General features: G+C 35.8%; 1 protein-coding gene across 2 annotated transcripts in view; it reads left to right on the top strand.

Annotated features, from left to right (window-relative positions):
* Positions 1 to 254: 254 nt before the first annotated feature.
* The window catches only part of Ethr (ecdysis triggering hormone receptor), a 119,193-nt gene continuing 102,520 nt past the window's right edge, over positions 255 to 16,927 (top strand). For both annotated transcript variants that reach the window (XM_073079856.1, XM_073079848.1), the window contains exon 1: positions 255 to 433. The gene's annotated coding sequence lies outside the window, so the exon portion shown is untranslated. The remainder of the gene's footprint in view (positions 434 to 16,927) is intronic.

Consider the following 16,927-nt stretch of genomic DNA (forward strand, 5'->3'; position numbering starts at 1 on the left):
TTTAACTTTAATACTTAACGAGAATTAGCTGCTCTACATAAAATAAAGTTAATAAAGTGCGCTCTCCTTTCCAGCTCATAAATCGCATCCGTTCGAGTTCATGACTGGCTCATAACTTAAAAAAAATAAAGACCCAGACAATGTAAGCGATTACATTCATAATTCGAACGTGGTTTGCCGCCCAAACGTGATGAACATGAAAAATTCGGTCTGTAGGGGAAATATTTTTCAGTGAAACCAGTATCCGCGCGACACGCGTCGAGTGAAGACGTGTCCCTGTGTCGTCCTTCTAAGTTTCCGCGCGAAAGTTTTCGTACATATTGTATTCAAAGTGACTCGAAATAATTTGATGATCGTGTTGAATAAGTGTTTACGATATTTTTATTTGTGCTAACGTGCCCTGTGATTGCGAGCTGCGCCCAATTTTAACTCGGTAAGTACTTTAAAAGTGTCTTAAACTTTATTTTATTGGAGATTTGATTATTGTTGCATCTACCAGTTTAGTGATAATGAAGAGGTTGTTGACCTCGAGAAAATGACGTAAGAACTGATAGGTTATTTTTGCGTTTTTGCATTTTTATGTGCAGCCTACATTGTGCGTATAAACGGAAAATAAAAATTAAGTAACTACTATTACAAAATATAATCTGCCTGATGCTCTTAAATGCTCTTAATTATTACATCATTTTGCGCATTTTTAGGCGAATATTTTTGAACAAAATAATACAAAAATAATTTTTATATCATTTACTAACGATTTTGTTCATACTATATATTTTGGGCAATTTAAAGAAAATATAATATTTGTCTGAAATATTTTTATGATTTCCATATAATAATGAAAAATATATTAAGAACTGATATAACCCGTACAATTTTCAAGTCTCCTCTTTTAAATACCTGCCCACTTTGGATTAAAAACCTTATCAACAATAAAACTATCTCAATTTTTTTCTTTCTGAGCCTACCACTTTATTCTACGAAGACAAGTATTTCTAAACTTTAATAAATTCGTAATGTGATTTAGTTTGAATTTATGGTCCAAATATAAATTATTTATAGCGACTTGTACTCTTTATCGCGTTGAAAGCTTTGTTTGATCTCATAGGCCATTATTTTTGAAAACGTGATCATAGGATTTTAGTCCGTAACAAATATCTATCTACCTTGGTAATTTATTATCAAAAATACCCACATAGGTTACGACATTGTTTAATGTTGTTTTAAGATGTTCTGTGTACTTGCGTACTAGAAAAGAAATTAAATTTAAAAATGTTTAATTAAGCGAAATTTAGTTTTTAAAAACAATTAAATTGCTAATAAATTGGGTTTTTGCTCTACTTGGCCTCGAGGCGACTCGAGTAGTGGAGTGAGCGAATGCTATTCGCAATTTTCCAGATTTGATCTTCGGCGAAGTAGATTAGATTAGTAGTAGAAAAAAAAGGTCTGGGTGTTTTTAACCTCTCATGGTATTCACGACACTGAGCGCATGACCGCGGTATCCCAGTGTGAAGGAATGTGTAAGTATTAAATAAATAGTACAAAATAAGAAGATTATCCTGCTTCTGGTTAGTATGATCTATTGTCAAGAATAGTTATGCAGGTAACTAAGTTAATGATTTATCCTTAACGAGTTCAATGATGATTAAATGACATTTCAAAATTAAGTTAAATCTTTTCCTTATATTATCGTATAACAATAATATTATGATGAACTTCGATGCAACAAAAAATAGCAATTGCATTTTTTGTAGTTACTAAATTCATTACAATTTATTATCAAATAAACATTTGCGTCCAATTGTTACCCTTCAATGTCATATTGGGTTTATAATTTCGTAATTTTCGCAAAATTTCGATGGAATTTTTTCTCATGGCCATGTTGCATTATTCTGATATGAAAGGGTTATGGTTAAGGGTTAAGGATTATGTTCTGATAGTGTAGTGAGTTCTATGGTTTCAGTAGATTCATAGTTCCCACACACACACATGACACCCAGGATTCAAATCAAATCAAATCAAATTCGTTTATTATGGAATGTAGGTGAGCTAGCTACATGTACAGTCATAAAATAATATTCCTCTACATACCCGCCGCAAGCGGGCATATAATAATTATAAGAAATACAAAAAAAGAAAACCATGCATAATGGATGTCATATACATAAAGACGAGTACACAAACGTTCAGATCCAAACAAATTAATTATATAGATGCCTGGCCAGGGATCGAACCCGAAATCCAACGTAACGACCGCTTAAATGATATAGGCCTGTAATATAACCTGAAAATATAATATGCCAGTGACTTAAAAAAATATTTTTTGAGGTATGCATGACGAGATTTTTCCTCCATTATGTGAGTTATAATACCAGAAGGTTGAATCGAATTCTATCGGACTTTACTAAAATATAGTTTTCTTATATAAATTACATTTTGATACAAAAGTATGAAGGGTGTTGCCTTTAATTCCAAAAGGTCGGGTTGTGGCTCATTTTCTTAGTTATATGATTTGTTGCTAATTTTAAACATGCCCCCAGAGGTTCCCGAGAAAAAGGGTTTTGACCGACAGAGGGACAACAAAGTGATGTAAGCTAAATAATTTAGTTCACTTAATTTCGTATTTAAATTTAGATTAAAAGCCTTGAGCGACTAGACCTTACCTTAGACGTAAATTGAGAAATATCTGGGATTTTAGGTTACTACTTTTGATAAGAGTTCAAAGTCCGGGGATTTTAAGATTTTACTATAAATGAGCGTTCAAAGTGTACTCGTCAGTCCTGAAGCTTATTGTCGGAAATAGATTTAAAAAATCTGATTCGTGATTTAATTTCTGACTTAGGACGAAAAGAGTTTCGGCCTTAGTCCACTATGCTGGCCAAGACTACCAATTTCCCATACCTTCGAGAAGTTTTTGAGAACTTTTTAAGTTTCGTCACGATGTTTAAGATGTGATACTTTCGATCCATTTGTTTGAAAACGATGTCAGAATCAATTTAAAACTTTTATTTAAAAGTGAAGGGAGAATGTTTTAAATTCCGAATAATTTATAACTTAATTCTTTTTCTTCTTTTATTTTTTCTATAAAAAAAGAACTGTTAGTGTGTGTGTGTTGAGCTCGATTAATAAAAATACGATATTGTAATGGGTATATTTGAAATTCCGAATATTTTTTTCCTTCTTTTGTTTTCCTTTAATTATAATCAACGAACTATTTATATGGTATGTGTGAGTTGAGCCTCGTATATACAGTGAGCTGTCCGTCCATATATAAAAGCTGGACCCCTCGTGTGTCTTTATTACGATCGAAACAAATGTTCTATAATGCGTTAGGGTGTTAGTGTGTCCATGTTTCTTGGTAAAAGACTGGATCAGCTAGGCTATCTGAAACACCATTTTATTCTCACGAAAACTGAAACTGTGAGGAAATATCAAATTTGTATCCTTTAAAAGACGATAGTACCAGAGCCGAACTTTTAAATGACGATATTTAGAGCAGTCGAGTGTACACATTATCTTAAGGGTATGTGACGATTTTTAATGTACATGTATGATGTATGAAATTATATGAGGGTAGGAAACGTTGAAGGGTCAAGTTTTATTATTTTCGAAATACTAACACTTGTCTTCATTTCAGGTAGATTTCATATCATTTTCGTGTCATTTCGTCTCATTTTGTTTTTAATGCGTATGTTTATTAAATACTGCTTGACTGGTTTTATGGAAATATCTCTGTTAGAACGACATTGATATAAAATATTTATTATAGTACAGATTACATAGAATCGTAAAACCTAAAAGGTTAAAAAGACTGGGTTATAAAATTAATGAAAACTTGCTTATCTTTGCGACTTTTCTTGTGTGTCCTTTTTGTAGATTTCTTTGGGTTAACTCTTACCTATTCAAAATATATTTAAAACTTTTTGTTTAAACCATTTTAAATATTTCTCAATATTTAAAACTTTAGGTGCAAATCCCGCTACTGGGCACCAATCACGAGGATTGAATTTGAAACTGCTTTTTATTTAATCTGTGACTAACATTATGTATATCATCTACATTTTTATCAAAATCGATTGAGCCAAGACCATATAGATATGACACAAACCAATGTCCTCTACATTTTATACACATTATTTAATAAATAACCCTAACATATAAAATAAAGGTTTAGAAATCACATAACGAAACATCATTTTATGTCTACATAATATGAAATATATTATGTAAATAGACCTAACATAGAAAACGGAGGATTGGAAATCACATAACGAATTTTATGTATATATTTATATACATGTCGTAATTTGCAAATTAGCAAACAAATGACGTGTGCGTGACGTTCGGAATCCAATGCCACAATAAAAGTTTCATTCGAATATTAACCTACATTTAACCAGAGATGGTAGGTACAAACGAATCTTGTTCTATAATATTACATTCATATAAATAATATATACAGGCTTTTTATATGATATGGTTAAGGTGGGTGTGTGGTAATGGAGATATGTATACTCCAACCTAGTCCTCAGGGAAGCAACGCATCTTTGCGAACCTCAAGCAGAACTCCCATCTTATCAGGAACTAGCTGACCTGGCTAACTTTGTACCGCCTCAAAATCTATTTATCAATTATATTTCATATAAAATATTTCGAGTGGTGAAAGAATTTTTAAAATCGGTCCAGTAATTTTTGAGCCTATCCATTACAACCAAACAAACAAACAAAGTTTTCCTCTTTATAATATTAGCATAGATATGTTATCCTATCTGGCGTTGATTAAAGATGCCCATGGGCGGCAATCGTTGCTTACCATCGATTACTTCTTTCATTACAAAAAATGTCTACATCACACACTTTAGAACGGGCATTTGAATTATGATTAGTCTAGCTGTTATCATTCAAAAACAGCAGTGATATAGTCAAATTTAAACTCTAAAAACTCTACCGATACCATTTTCAGAGGAGATCTATGTCATCCATAGAAACAACCTGAGAATGAATGCCCTACACTCGGTATAAAATATTGATAAACAGATTGCAAAATTGAAAAAGTTTATTTAGTTTCGACCTATATTTTTTATATTTAAAAAAAACCTTATAAATATTATTAGTCACCGAAACCGAAACAAAATGTATGGCTCCATTATAAATGACTACAACACAAACCACAACCGCGGGGCATAACTAGTCAACTAAACAACCAAAAAACACACGACTTAACTTTTCAGTGACAATAATTCACTTGAACCGTCGCCAACAAACAAACACGTTGAATTTGTCACAGTTTTTAACGCCACAACTCTTTTAACGCCCAAACTTGTGTTGAGTTGAGAGATGTATCTGTTAAACATCCAAACCATATAAAATGTATGTTTTTATTTATTTATTTAAATTTTATGAACCTTTTTTTATTAACGAGGGGGAAATCTTCAAAAGGTACCCGACGACGTGGGAGCGATGTCGTGTTATGTGGGATTTTCACCGCACTAAAACCCCCCCGGTTGCCGTCCTCAACGCTTGTTGGATAACTCCGGGATCCGACGGAACACTACCGGAGTCCTCCAAGCGCGATGCCCCGATCGGGCTCTGCCCTGGGAGAGCAGTTTTCGCTCCTCCCACACCATCTGGTGTTCACGACGGTATGTGAGCACGCATACCGCCGTCCTTCCCGGGGTCGCTTACTGGACGGTTCGAGCTCCCACTCTTGCCGCCCGCAACCCCGGAAGCCCCCTTTTAGTCGCCTCTTACAACAGGCAGGGGATACCGTAGCCCGAATTTTACTCGTAGCCCTATTCTAGAAACTTTATGAACCTACGGGAACACTTTGTGGTTCGACTCCGGCGGCACGACCGCTACACCTACTTCTGCTTATAACAGTAGTGATAAGCGCTGCTGTATTCCGCTTTGAAGGTAAGGGAGACTTATCTGAGGCGTAATAGTTCTCAGGGGTAGGAAAACATCTGTGGCCGACCTCAGGTAGGATTATCTTATCTGCGGATGATTACAGATATCCATGGGCAGCAGTAGCCATATATAGGTTGACTGCATGCTTGTTTGCTATTTCAGTATCGTTGGATTTGCCCAAATTGCGCGACTTCGACTTGATTGGATTGATTGGTTCGACTCCGGCGGCACCACCGCCACACCTATTTCTTCCTAATAACAGCAGTGTTAGGCGCTGCTGTGTTCCGGTTTGAAGGGTGTGGTAAGGGAGACAGACTTTTCCGAGGCGTTCCAGCTTAGTCCTCAGGGGTAGCGGCGCATCTGTGGCCGACCTCAGGTAGGAATATCTTATCCTATCTGAGGTTGATTACAGATGTTCATGGGCGGCAGTAGCCACTTACCATCAGGTGGACTGCATGCTCGTCTTCTACTCCTATATTATAAAAAAAAAAAAAAAAAGTATGGGTTTTTTATTTTATAACAATTACTAGCTATTAGAGGCAATTCACGTAGCAAGAAAAACGGTTTCCTTAGACTCAAACATGATGGGTGAACTTTAAATGGCTCAAAAACATTTTTAAAATTTTATACGCTTTGTTGAATAAATCTGATCATAGAAGCTTTGTAGTGAGAAAAGATTTAACTAGCCGGCTTTCAAAGTTCGCTAGTTCTTACATAATTCAGTCAAAAAGTGTTCGGAACTAAACCTATTGAAGAATAGTTTGTGGAGTTACGCCCAAGTTGGCTAAGATAGTGTTTTTTCTTATTTCCTGTTTTTAAGACTTGCAAATTTGTACTGGCGGACTAAGGGGGTAGGGGCGGTTCGCGCCCGGGTTTTTGTTCTTGTTCTTGCCCTGGGGAGCCTCCTAATGTCTACAGGTACACTTCCTACACTAGTACACTTCCACACAGGTACACTTCAGGTCAAATCCTAAACAAGGCTTTATATATTTGTATATAAGTACATACATTTTTTTCCTGTTTTCTCGGGAGGAATCCCTTCATGGGTTCCTCTCAGTTGCGGGCGGGAGTGGATATGCTGGACTCCTGGCTAAAACCCCACGATGTTCCTCTGGACGCCCTTTGTCGGGACGGATACTCTATTAGCACTCGTCCGCGGTCTCGACGGGCAATATAAGTACAACCTAGTTAACAACAAAGTTGTAAACGCTTGTCAAATTAAAAAAACTTCTTAGATTCGGGCCTGAGTCAACTATTTCGCCCCAGGTCTTATCCAACTCTCTGCACCAGGCCTGCGACGAGTTTCCGGTTCGCCATTGCAAATTTTGGTTCGTTTTTTGATGGATAATAATAAAAAAAACTATTGCTTTTAGAAAATCGTATCATTGTCAACATCAGAAAAGCTGTGATACATCGTCGATATTCGAGATGCCTCTATTGCGAACCATGTTTGTTGTTGCAACATTGCCAGCTTTGGACGGATGATATAGGCCATCGTTGCATACCTACTGGTCTATTGTTATCGGCTTTAGGCAGAAACGCTACTCCCTAGGGCTCCATGAACGGCAGTGATGTAAAGTTATTACGGGAAAATAACATACATTTTAATATCGTACTTTATAAAGTTAAAGGTGGTAGAATCTGAGACTTATGTTTTCCTTCACGTTATGTTTATATTCATACTCGGCTGGGGAGAGAAATGGTTTTCGAGCGTATGCCGTACAGAACATGTCTAAGAATTAGACACCAAAATCAAGATAGCCATAAAAACAAAAAACAAAGAATCAAATATGAGGCTTCCAAAAAAAATTCATGAATTTTGATAATTGAGTTGTCGCTAGATTCGTCTAAATTGTGGGAATGACATAGGTTGTATTATTTTGTAATAATCATGTTTTTTACTATAATTATCACTTAAAACAAATTCCATACGTCAAACCTAAAAAAATAGTTCCAATATCACTTAAAACGTGTGGTCCCTCGCCGGATGACCACCAATGGCCTGCAGGGTCATATGACCAATGGGTCATAAATCGTGTCAATTGGAAGCAAAATTACCATTACGCTGTTGACTGATTTATGAAGCAGCTAGTGAGCTGATAAGAATGCATTTGTTGTTTATGAGCTCGGAAAATAGGGTACTGGGAATTAATTTTCATTTGATACATACTAGCTTTTGCTCGCGGCGCCGCTCGCGGTCGGAGGTCGATGACAATTGGTGTTTTTATATATCCCTTGGGGACAATAGCTTTTTCAGGATAAGAGGTACTCTATGTCCTTTCCTGGACCCTTGACAACGTGTGTACACAATTTTATGAAAATCGGTTTGGTAGTTACGGCGTAGCAAACATACAAATTAATTTTCATATTGATAATATTACTTTGGATGAGGATACAAATTAGAGTGAGGATAATGATATTGAAATAATAAAAAATAAATAATGAATTGAGTAATATGTAAAATTGTAACGAACAAATAACTTTGCAGTGTATCGGAGTTCATGTTTCATATAAGAAGAGAAAAAAATATTAAAAATCTTTCAATCCACATTGGAGTAGTGTAGTTCAGTTTATATAAACTTCTCTAGTTGTGAGAAATGAAAGGAATTGCTGTTGCGAAGTGGAAGTAGTTGATTTCCGTTCAACAAGTATTCAAATTAATTTAAAATTTTTACTTGTTGTTACAAGTAACTGATGCATACGACCCATAATCCAAATGTTATTAAGATCATGTTTTTCATGGATTATGTAAGTAAAAACAATGTAGACAGAAAAATTAACCAGTTAATCAACAAACGATTGCCACTGACGACAATAAAACGGGTATTTAAACGTGAGGTTAACGATAACACTTGGATCTTCATTACGCATTTACGATACCCATAAAATACTTGGATGGAGCTCTTATCATTGTTTTAATGGCAAACAGTCCAGCTCACGGCCGGACCTAGTTAGGACCACTTATGTTTAGGTCCAATTCCTGATTTGTAATATAAAAAGAATTAAGTAACAAAAAACGACTGCTTTTAAATTTAGCTTATGTCACTTCCAGAATTTAGACGAGTCCAACGACACATCATATTATACGACAAGCCGTTTGTGCTGAAAAGCTAATGAATGAGATACACATACCCTGTCCACAGAAATCATGTTTTTTTTTAAATACACGTGTAACAGGCGAGCATGCAGTCCAACCTACTACCATCTCTTAAAACAATATTATTTTAATCATACTTTTACTTTTTTGCAGGAAATTTAACTTTTTAAGCAAAGTATAACAATTTGAGTTGGTCTTATACAATGGATAAGCGAAAAATTAATAAGGGTTTAAGTTTGTTTAACTATGTATGACGGAATATTTTACTGTTTTAAGGAGGAAATAAAACTTTCCTGAACTATGATGGTTTTAAAAGATGGTGGTAGGCCCCCCGATGTTAAGTGACTCCTGCCGCCTGCTAGGCATCTGTAATTAATTTCTGATTAGATTCCTGCCTGATGTCGACCACAGACGCGTTTCTACCCGATTAAACTAAAACATCTTGGAAAACTATATCTTTACATTAGAAGAGATCATCGCTTAAAACTTCTATTATTAAGCAGAAAAATATGTGGGGGGTAATTCTTCCGGAGTCGAACCACAAAGGGGTCTTACAATTTAATAATTTGAATTTATAAAATGCGACTTAAAATTATATTTGTACGCCATTTATGATAGAATGAGCGAAAATTCTTGATCATACGGTGTATAACCTTATTCTACAAATAAAGATTTTTGTATTTGTACTTGTATTATTGATATTGCTATTTTGTATTGGACTGTGTATTATCAGCTGTTGCAGTATATAAATTCCAGCGCTATTCCGATTGACTGTTGCTAATAGTTCTAGTTTTACCAGCTGTTTTCATCAGCTCATAGAAATTTCAATCGGCGTATATTTAACAAGTCGATAAGTCTGTCAATGGGTGTGGTGAAGCGAGGAGAGCTTCGCTGATTAAGTTGTTCAAGCGAAAATAGCTCTTATTTCAATATGTAAGCCTGTTTTTTTTATAGGGTAATCAAAAAATATGGGTCACACATTATATGGATGTCGATTGGCTTACATATGAAGCGAGAACGTAGTCCTAGTAGTAGGCTTGAGCTGTACTGTGTGGACTTCATTGCAGGTAACAGTGGTTACTTACCATCAGATGAATTGTATGCTCGTTTGTTACTTGAGTCTTTTAAATTATAGCTGTGGATATACAGACACAATATTTTGATTTAATTAGTTGTTAGAAACGATACATTTATTTTTGGTTTGTTTCGAAAATGACTTCATCGATTTTGATGCGTGTTTCAGGATGTATAGAAAATTTTATACATAATTCTAATAATATTATGTAAAATCTATACATTAATAATAGTGGGATAGATAATGTGGTTTTCCTATAAAGTCTTGATTTTGTCTTAACTGGCAGATAATACGTTACGTTACGTTTTTGATATTGTTCATTTCTGTCCTTAGATTTCCTGGAAGTTTTTCTAATTTAACAATAACGCCGTCTTTTCCCTTCTATAGAAATTATATTTCTCTTTCTATACAAATTTTCATTGTTTACTAGTGTAATTGCTCGTTTGTATTGGGATAGTAAAGAATTTTCTATTTTATGAAAAGGGGTATTTATTTTCTTTGTCTCTATTTTTTGACTAGAAACGGTGAATCTAAAAATGAGTGGTCGATATAAATATGAATTTACAGCGAACATAGATACTTTTAAAGGATATGACCTAAATACTTTTTTTAATTATTTCTTAATTATTTGTGGAAATAAACGAGCAATAAGCAATACGGTGTGATGGTCCGAGGAGTCAGAGGTTCGAATCCCAGGCACGCCAGCTCTGATTTTTCAAGAAGTTATTGTTAAGTGCATATTAGAAAATAACAGTTGCCTCAACCGCCACGAAAAATATTTTAAGAAAACCGACATGGATGAGAAACTTTTAAAGTTGTAAGGACTGACGACCACAAATTTACAATTATTACAAAATTTCCTCAAACATCAAGTAAACCTACCCTATAAATAAAATGAATGAGCGTTCAATTCAATTGATTTCCTTCAATTTAGTACTTAACTATAGTTCAAGTCTAGGGGACTTTATGGTGGCGTTATTTATACTGTCTGTAATATGAATTGCTGACTTTTGTCTGCACTATTCGATTAAATATTTAGTAGTTTAGCAAACTTTATAGTAAGTCATAAGAATAATTTATTGGTTTTGTTCAATATATTTTACTTTGACAGTAATTTTAAGTAATTATGGTTTTATTATTTTCAAACTTTAATTTCAGTTTCGATGAAATGAAATGAAAATTATTTATTGCCAGAATGTAGATGTGGTAGATGGTGACAAATATTTTATTTATAGACCCATTAATGTCCCACTGCTGGGCAAGGGTCTCCTCTTAGAGTAAGAGGGATTTATGCCATAGTCCACCGCACTGGCCATCTGTGAATTGGTAGACTTCACACTTCTGCGAACTTTTTTAAGAACTCTCTGAGGGGTTTTGAACGTGGGACCTCCCGATTGAGAGTGAATTTCAACCACTGCTTATAGTGCAGCTTTAACTTCATTAGAATATGTAGTAGTTTATACATTTCAGCGAGTTCAAAATATTCAAAATTTTGAACTGTCACTGAACCATTACTAAAATTATTTTTATTATAGCTTTGATTTCTATTTTGTTAATACCATATTTCCTTTACTTCTTCACTGAAAGATAGTAGCATAAAACACTTTGCAATTACATCTCACCAAGACACGTTATGTGACCGAAATTTAACCTAGATGTAATACTTTAAAGATCACGTGACACGCCGTGGTGAGTTGCATAGCATAATTTATGTAACTTTCGGTTTCGTAGCCCCAGTGAAGACTATAAATAGCTCTTTTGGAATGCAATTTCATAGACAAATAAATACAGTTGCCAAAGAGGCAACTTGTAGAACGTTGAAGATATTCGTATTGTAGAAACGTTTGAGTGAAATATTTGAAATTTTAGTATCAAAGAAAGAACCCTTCGTCGTTAGACTGAATAGGAGTAGCAGACAAGCATGCAATCCACCTGATGGCAAGTGACTAATGCCGTTAGAATAAATATTCCTACCTGAGGTCAGTCACAGATGCGCCGCTATCCCTGAGGACTAAGCTGGAACGCCTCGGAAATGTATATCTCGCTGATCACGCCCTTCAAACCAGAACGCAGCAGCGCTAAACGCTGCTGTTATGAGTTAAGTGGATAAGATAAAAGACATGTAATTGATTCTTTAGGAAGTAAGTTGAAAGTAATTTGAAATACCGAGACATCTATTTCGCAGTGTCAACAAAGTTTGAAGGGTTCGTTTCACGTCCGTACTCATGACCAGATGTAATATAACATACAAAAATCATAAAGCGATAGACTAGATTATATAGGAATTTAGTTAAAATGCAAAGAAATATTAAAACAATAAAAGTAACTTGAAATACTGAGACATCTATTTCACGGAGCGGGAACGCTGTGTCAACAAAGTTTGAAGGGTTCGTTTCACGTCCGTACTCATGACCAGATGTGTTATATCATACAAAAATCATAAAGAGGTAGACTAGATATTTGTTTGTATATTCTAAAATTATTTCGAAAAACTATTGGACTGGTTCCAATAATACTTTTGCTGTTAGAAGTCGTATTATTTTAAATTAACAACTTTATTGTTTTTTAATGTCTTGCTAGGTCGTTGAACTCCATTGCAGTGGCACTGTCACGTATCAAAGACTATTTAGTGCTAGTTAGGTGGTAGAACCCTTTTTGGTTCGACTCCGGTGGCACCACCGCCACACCTATTTCTACCTAATAACAGCTGTGTTAAGCGGTGCAGTGTTATAGTTAGAAAGGTGTGGTAAGGGAGACATTTACGTGTCGAATATTAAGTTTATGGAACTTTTTTTTTTATAATATACGAGTAGAAGACGAGCATGCAGTACACCTGATGGTAAGTGGCTACTGCCGCCCATGGACATCTGTAATCAACCTCAGATAGGATTAGATATTCCTACCTGAGGTCGGCCACAGATGCGCCGCTACCCCTGAGGACTAAGCTGGAACGCCTCGGAAAAGTCTGTCTCCCTTACCACACCCTTTAAACCGGAACACAGCAGCGCCTAACACTGCTGTTATTAGGTAGAAATAGGTGTGGCGGTGGTGCCGCCGAAGTCGAACCACAAAGAGTTCTACCACCTTCAGAACAACTTATTATACCCATCTATAGCATAATGGAAGTAATTGGAGTTTCAGAGGGTTCCAGGTTTAATTCTTGGCCAAGTTAACATCTAAATTACTTTAAACTTCTTTTCCGGGCCTGGGTGTTTGTCTACTCATTTTTACGTCTAACACCCACAAAACAAAATCTTAGTGATGCTACGAGTGTAAAAGCTGTTTTTATTTATTTTAGTCTTCAAAACTTCTTCTGTGAACTTTGTGTTCGAACGCAAAAATGAATTATGGCGTCTACTACCCCTCCTGACGTCACCGTTTTAATTTAGGGGTAACTTTGCAGACGCGAAGTTTCTGCATCCAATAAATACTTGTTGTGAAGGAATCAAGTTAAAGCCTTGCACGACATGTAAACAAGATATATATTTATTAAAATAAATAAAAATGAAATTTTGCATTACGAAAATTATGTTGTGATATCTTCATTTGGATATCGTAAGTACCTGAAGCCTTTATTCGACCTTACCACAACAGAAAAGTACTTCTACAGTTAACTACGAAAATGTATACTACGATTTTAAAACTAAAAGATTTTCGCTTAAAAACGGCGTCAAACTTTGTGTGTTTAACTGTTTTTAAACATATTTAAGAAGCGGACTTTCGATTTCTAAATATTGATTTTAAGGGCGGTGAAAGTTGTGTTTGTCGTAGTGGTGGTAATGTTAACATTAACACTTATTTCAACATTATAACAGCAGTGGAAATACTATGTAAACCCTTTAAAGAGAGGACAGTGAGAAGGTACACTTACCCGAGGCGTTTCAACTTAATCCTCTGGGGTACCAACGTACTTGCGCTAAAATAAGATTACGTATTTGCCCATACAAATTCCAATTAGCGCCCCTAGCGGATTGTGTCAGAACTAGGAAATCGTATGGGCCAATACGTAAACAAATACTAAAACAGTCATATTTGTCGAAACGTAAACACTCCTGGTAAGGGTACAGATAAATGATTGCATACCACTGTTTGAACGTGAATTGCCACGAACGTGTAAAATGTGGAATGAACTTCCTCCTTAAGTATTGCCGGCCATGACATGGGGCTCTTCAAAAAAGGTATAAAAATAGCCCTCCTTCAAAGCCGGTGTTGCATTGGCGACTCCTCTGGTGTTACAAATGTCGATAAACGACGTTGACTACTTAAAAATATATGACAGCACTGGAAATGTGGAATATGTAAACCCTTTAAATAGAGGACAGTGAGAAGGTACACTTACTCGAGGCTTCCCTGAGAATTCCAACTGAATTCTCTGGGGTAGCAACGTACTTGCGCTAAAATAAGAAGCGTTTCATCCACAACATAACATAAATCTGTGTTGTGAATACAAGTAATACCTATTAAATGTTTATTGTTTGCAATGTCTGGTCGGATCGTCTGTGTTTGCTTGAAGGGGTCAATTCGGTTTGGGGTTTCCGTGGCGGCTAAATGTGTCAATATTGGTCCTCAGCTGGGTCGGTGAATCAGATCGTAAAATATTGTCTAAGAGTTGACTGCGTGGTTGCTATACTATTTATCTGATTTTCAATGGAAACATTATTTCCCTCTCTGTCCACACCTGGGGTAGCTCTGGAGTTTATTCCACCATATCTAATGCGTAGTGGTGGAGGAAACACGGATTGTTGGCGGATTTCAAGCCCATAAGATCTCCGGCAAGGTATAATCTGCCCGGTAACCAATATACGTCTCCTTTAGTTACATGAACGTGGCAAATAAATGCATATTTTTCTATATGATACTTTGAAGGCGACGGTTCACAGTTGAGTACGCGTTTTCCCTTAAAATTAGAGGGTTTAGGTCCACTCAGCTGGCCAAATGCGGATTGGTAGACTTCACACGCTATTATTCGACATAAATAATGATATCCTCATGATATTTTTCTCACCCTAAATCAAGTTATAACAAAATTCTAATACATATACAACTCCGAAATCAGAATATCTAGAATTCATACTTCGGACCACCGATTCAGAGTCTAAGTTTCACACCGCTAGTCTATCACTGTTTCTTCTCCTCCAATACAACAGATAGAATAACCAGTTAGAACCTCGTTTATTCCTCTGTAAGCGTTGAAAGATAATTTATTAGCGATGTGGGCATTGGCGCGATCTCGAGTTTTAATTCAACGCTTTGCTCTTCGTATAATACACCAATTTACATTCACTATACTACAGCTTCAGCTGTCTGTCTGTTCATGGCGTGACTAGAATAATATATTTAATTGTGTTTGATAAAAGTTCATAAAAAAGGTATGCGGTTCATACGGTTGCGCTGTTTAGGGTTGGGGAGTGTACTGGAATTCTCTGGATATTAAATTAGAGTATGACAGCGTTTGTTCCAGAAAACAGTTCTCCCATAAATAAGTCCCCAACTTTTTTAATAAAAAGTAATATAGAATGAAGACCAAAATTGCATCAATTTAATTTCCTTCTCGTTTGTTCTTTATGACTCGTGAGTTAGAAACATAGACAAATGCCATTTTAAACACTCTTCACTGAAGCAAAGCCTTAAAGCCACAAAATCAAAATAAACCTAATTTTGCTTGACAACAAGAGAAAATGTGCTAATTAATACTTCAAGAGTGACTTGAGTTGAGGTGGCGAGCTAGCCAAATTACTAAATCCAGACGGAGTCAGGTCAAGAGGCTAGTATTAATTAAGTAAAGTTGAACGGCACCAAGATCGACTCGCTCAAACGGTTGTAGACACTTGTCGTATTGTTTAAGGGTAGCGAGAAGAGAGTAAAGCGATGAAATAAATATTAGCTATGTCAGTCACATTATGATATGAGTATTAGAAGAAAAAGTAAAAGTGTAGCAAGGTTATTAATGTGAATTGATATTTGGTGATGATTTTACGTTAGATCAGTCAGATTAGTCTGACTGATCTAACGTGATCCGTCAGACCCAGCTTAGGCTGGAACGCTTCGGAAAAGTCTGTCTTCCTTACCACACCCTTCAAACCGGAACACAGCAGCGCCTAACACTGCTGTTATTATGCAGAAATAGATGTGGCGGTGGTACCGCCGGAGTCGTACCACAAAGTCGCTCGCGATCAAACAGGTTATTTAGTATTATGGACATGACGTAACATTTACAATGGAGTTAAAATGTTATATAATTAAACATCTCCAATTTAGAGGAATTTTACGAGTTTTATTTTAATAACGGATATCGGTGCCATACCATTAGAGTCAACGCCTTTGCAAATATTATTAGTTTACTATATTTAGTTTATAGTGTCAAGCGATTCCTTTAGTGAAAACTAAAATTACTATATAAGTCCTAATAATATTGTTTTTTGATAACTTTCTAAACCATTTTCGTGGTCGTGGTCTCCGATATCTATATATATTATTAAAAGGTGGTGGAACCAGTATATTTCGGATGGGGAAGTACCACGGCCTACTATTATAAGTATTACTAGCAAGCCTTATTATTCAGTTTCGTTATTATTACCTTATATGAGATTCACAAAAGCAGTGATAGCCTAGTGGTTAAGAAACTCGGCCACCCCCTCGAGGGGTCCAATCCTCAATCAAATCCCAGGCCTCTGAATTTCAAAAGTTATGTGCGTATTAAAAAATAATTATCACTTGCTAAACGGTGAAGGGAAACATCGTGAGGAAACCTGCATACCTGAGAGATTGATGAAAAAAAAAATCAAAGGTAAAGTCTACCAATACGCACTTGGCCAGTGCGGTGGACTATGGCCTAATCCTTCTCATTA

This window comes from Epargyreus clarus, unplaced genomic scaffold (genome assembly GCF_041222505.1).
Source record: "Epargyreus clarus isolate Ecla_fem2 unplaced genomic scaffold, WU_Ecla_fem_2.2 ptg000002l, whole genome shotgun sequence".
NCBI classification, from domain to species: Eukaryota; Metazoa; Arthropoda; class Insecta; order Lepidoptera; family Hesperiidae; genus Epargyreus; species Epargyreus clarus.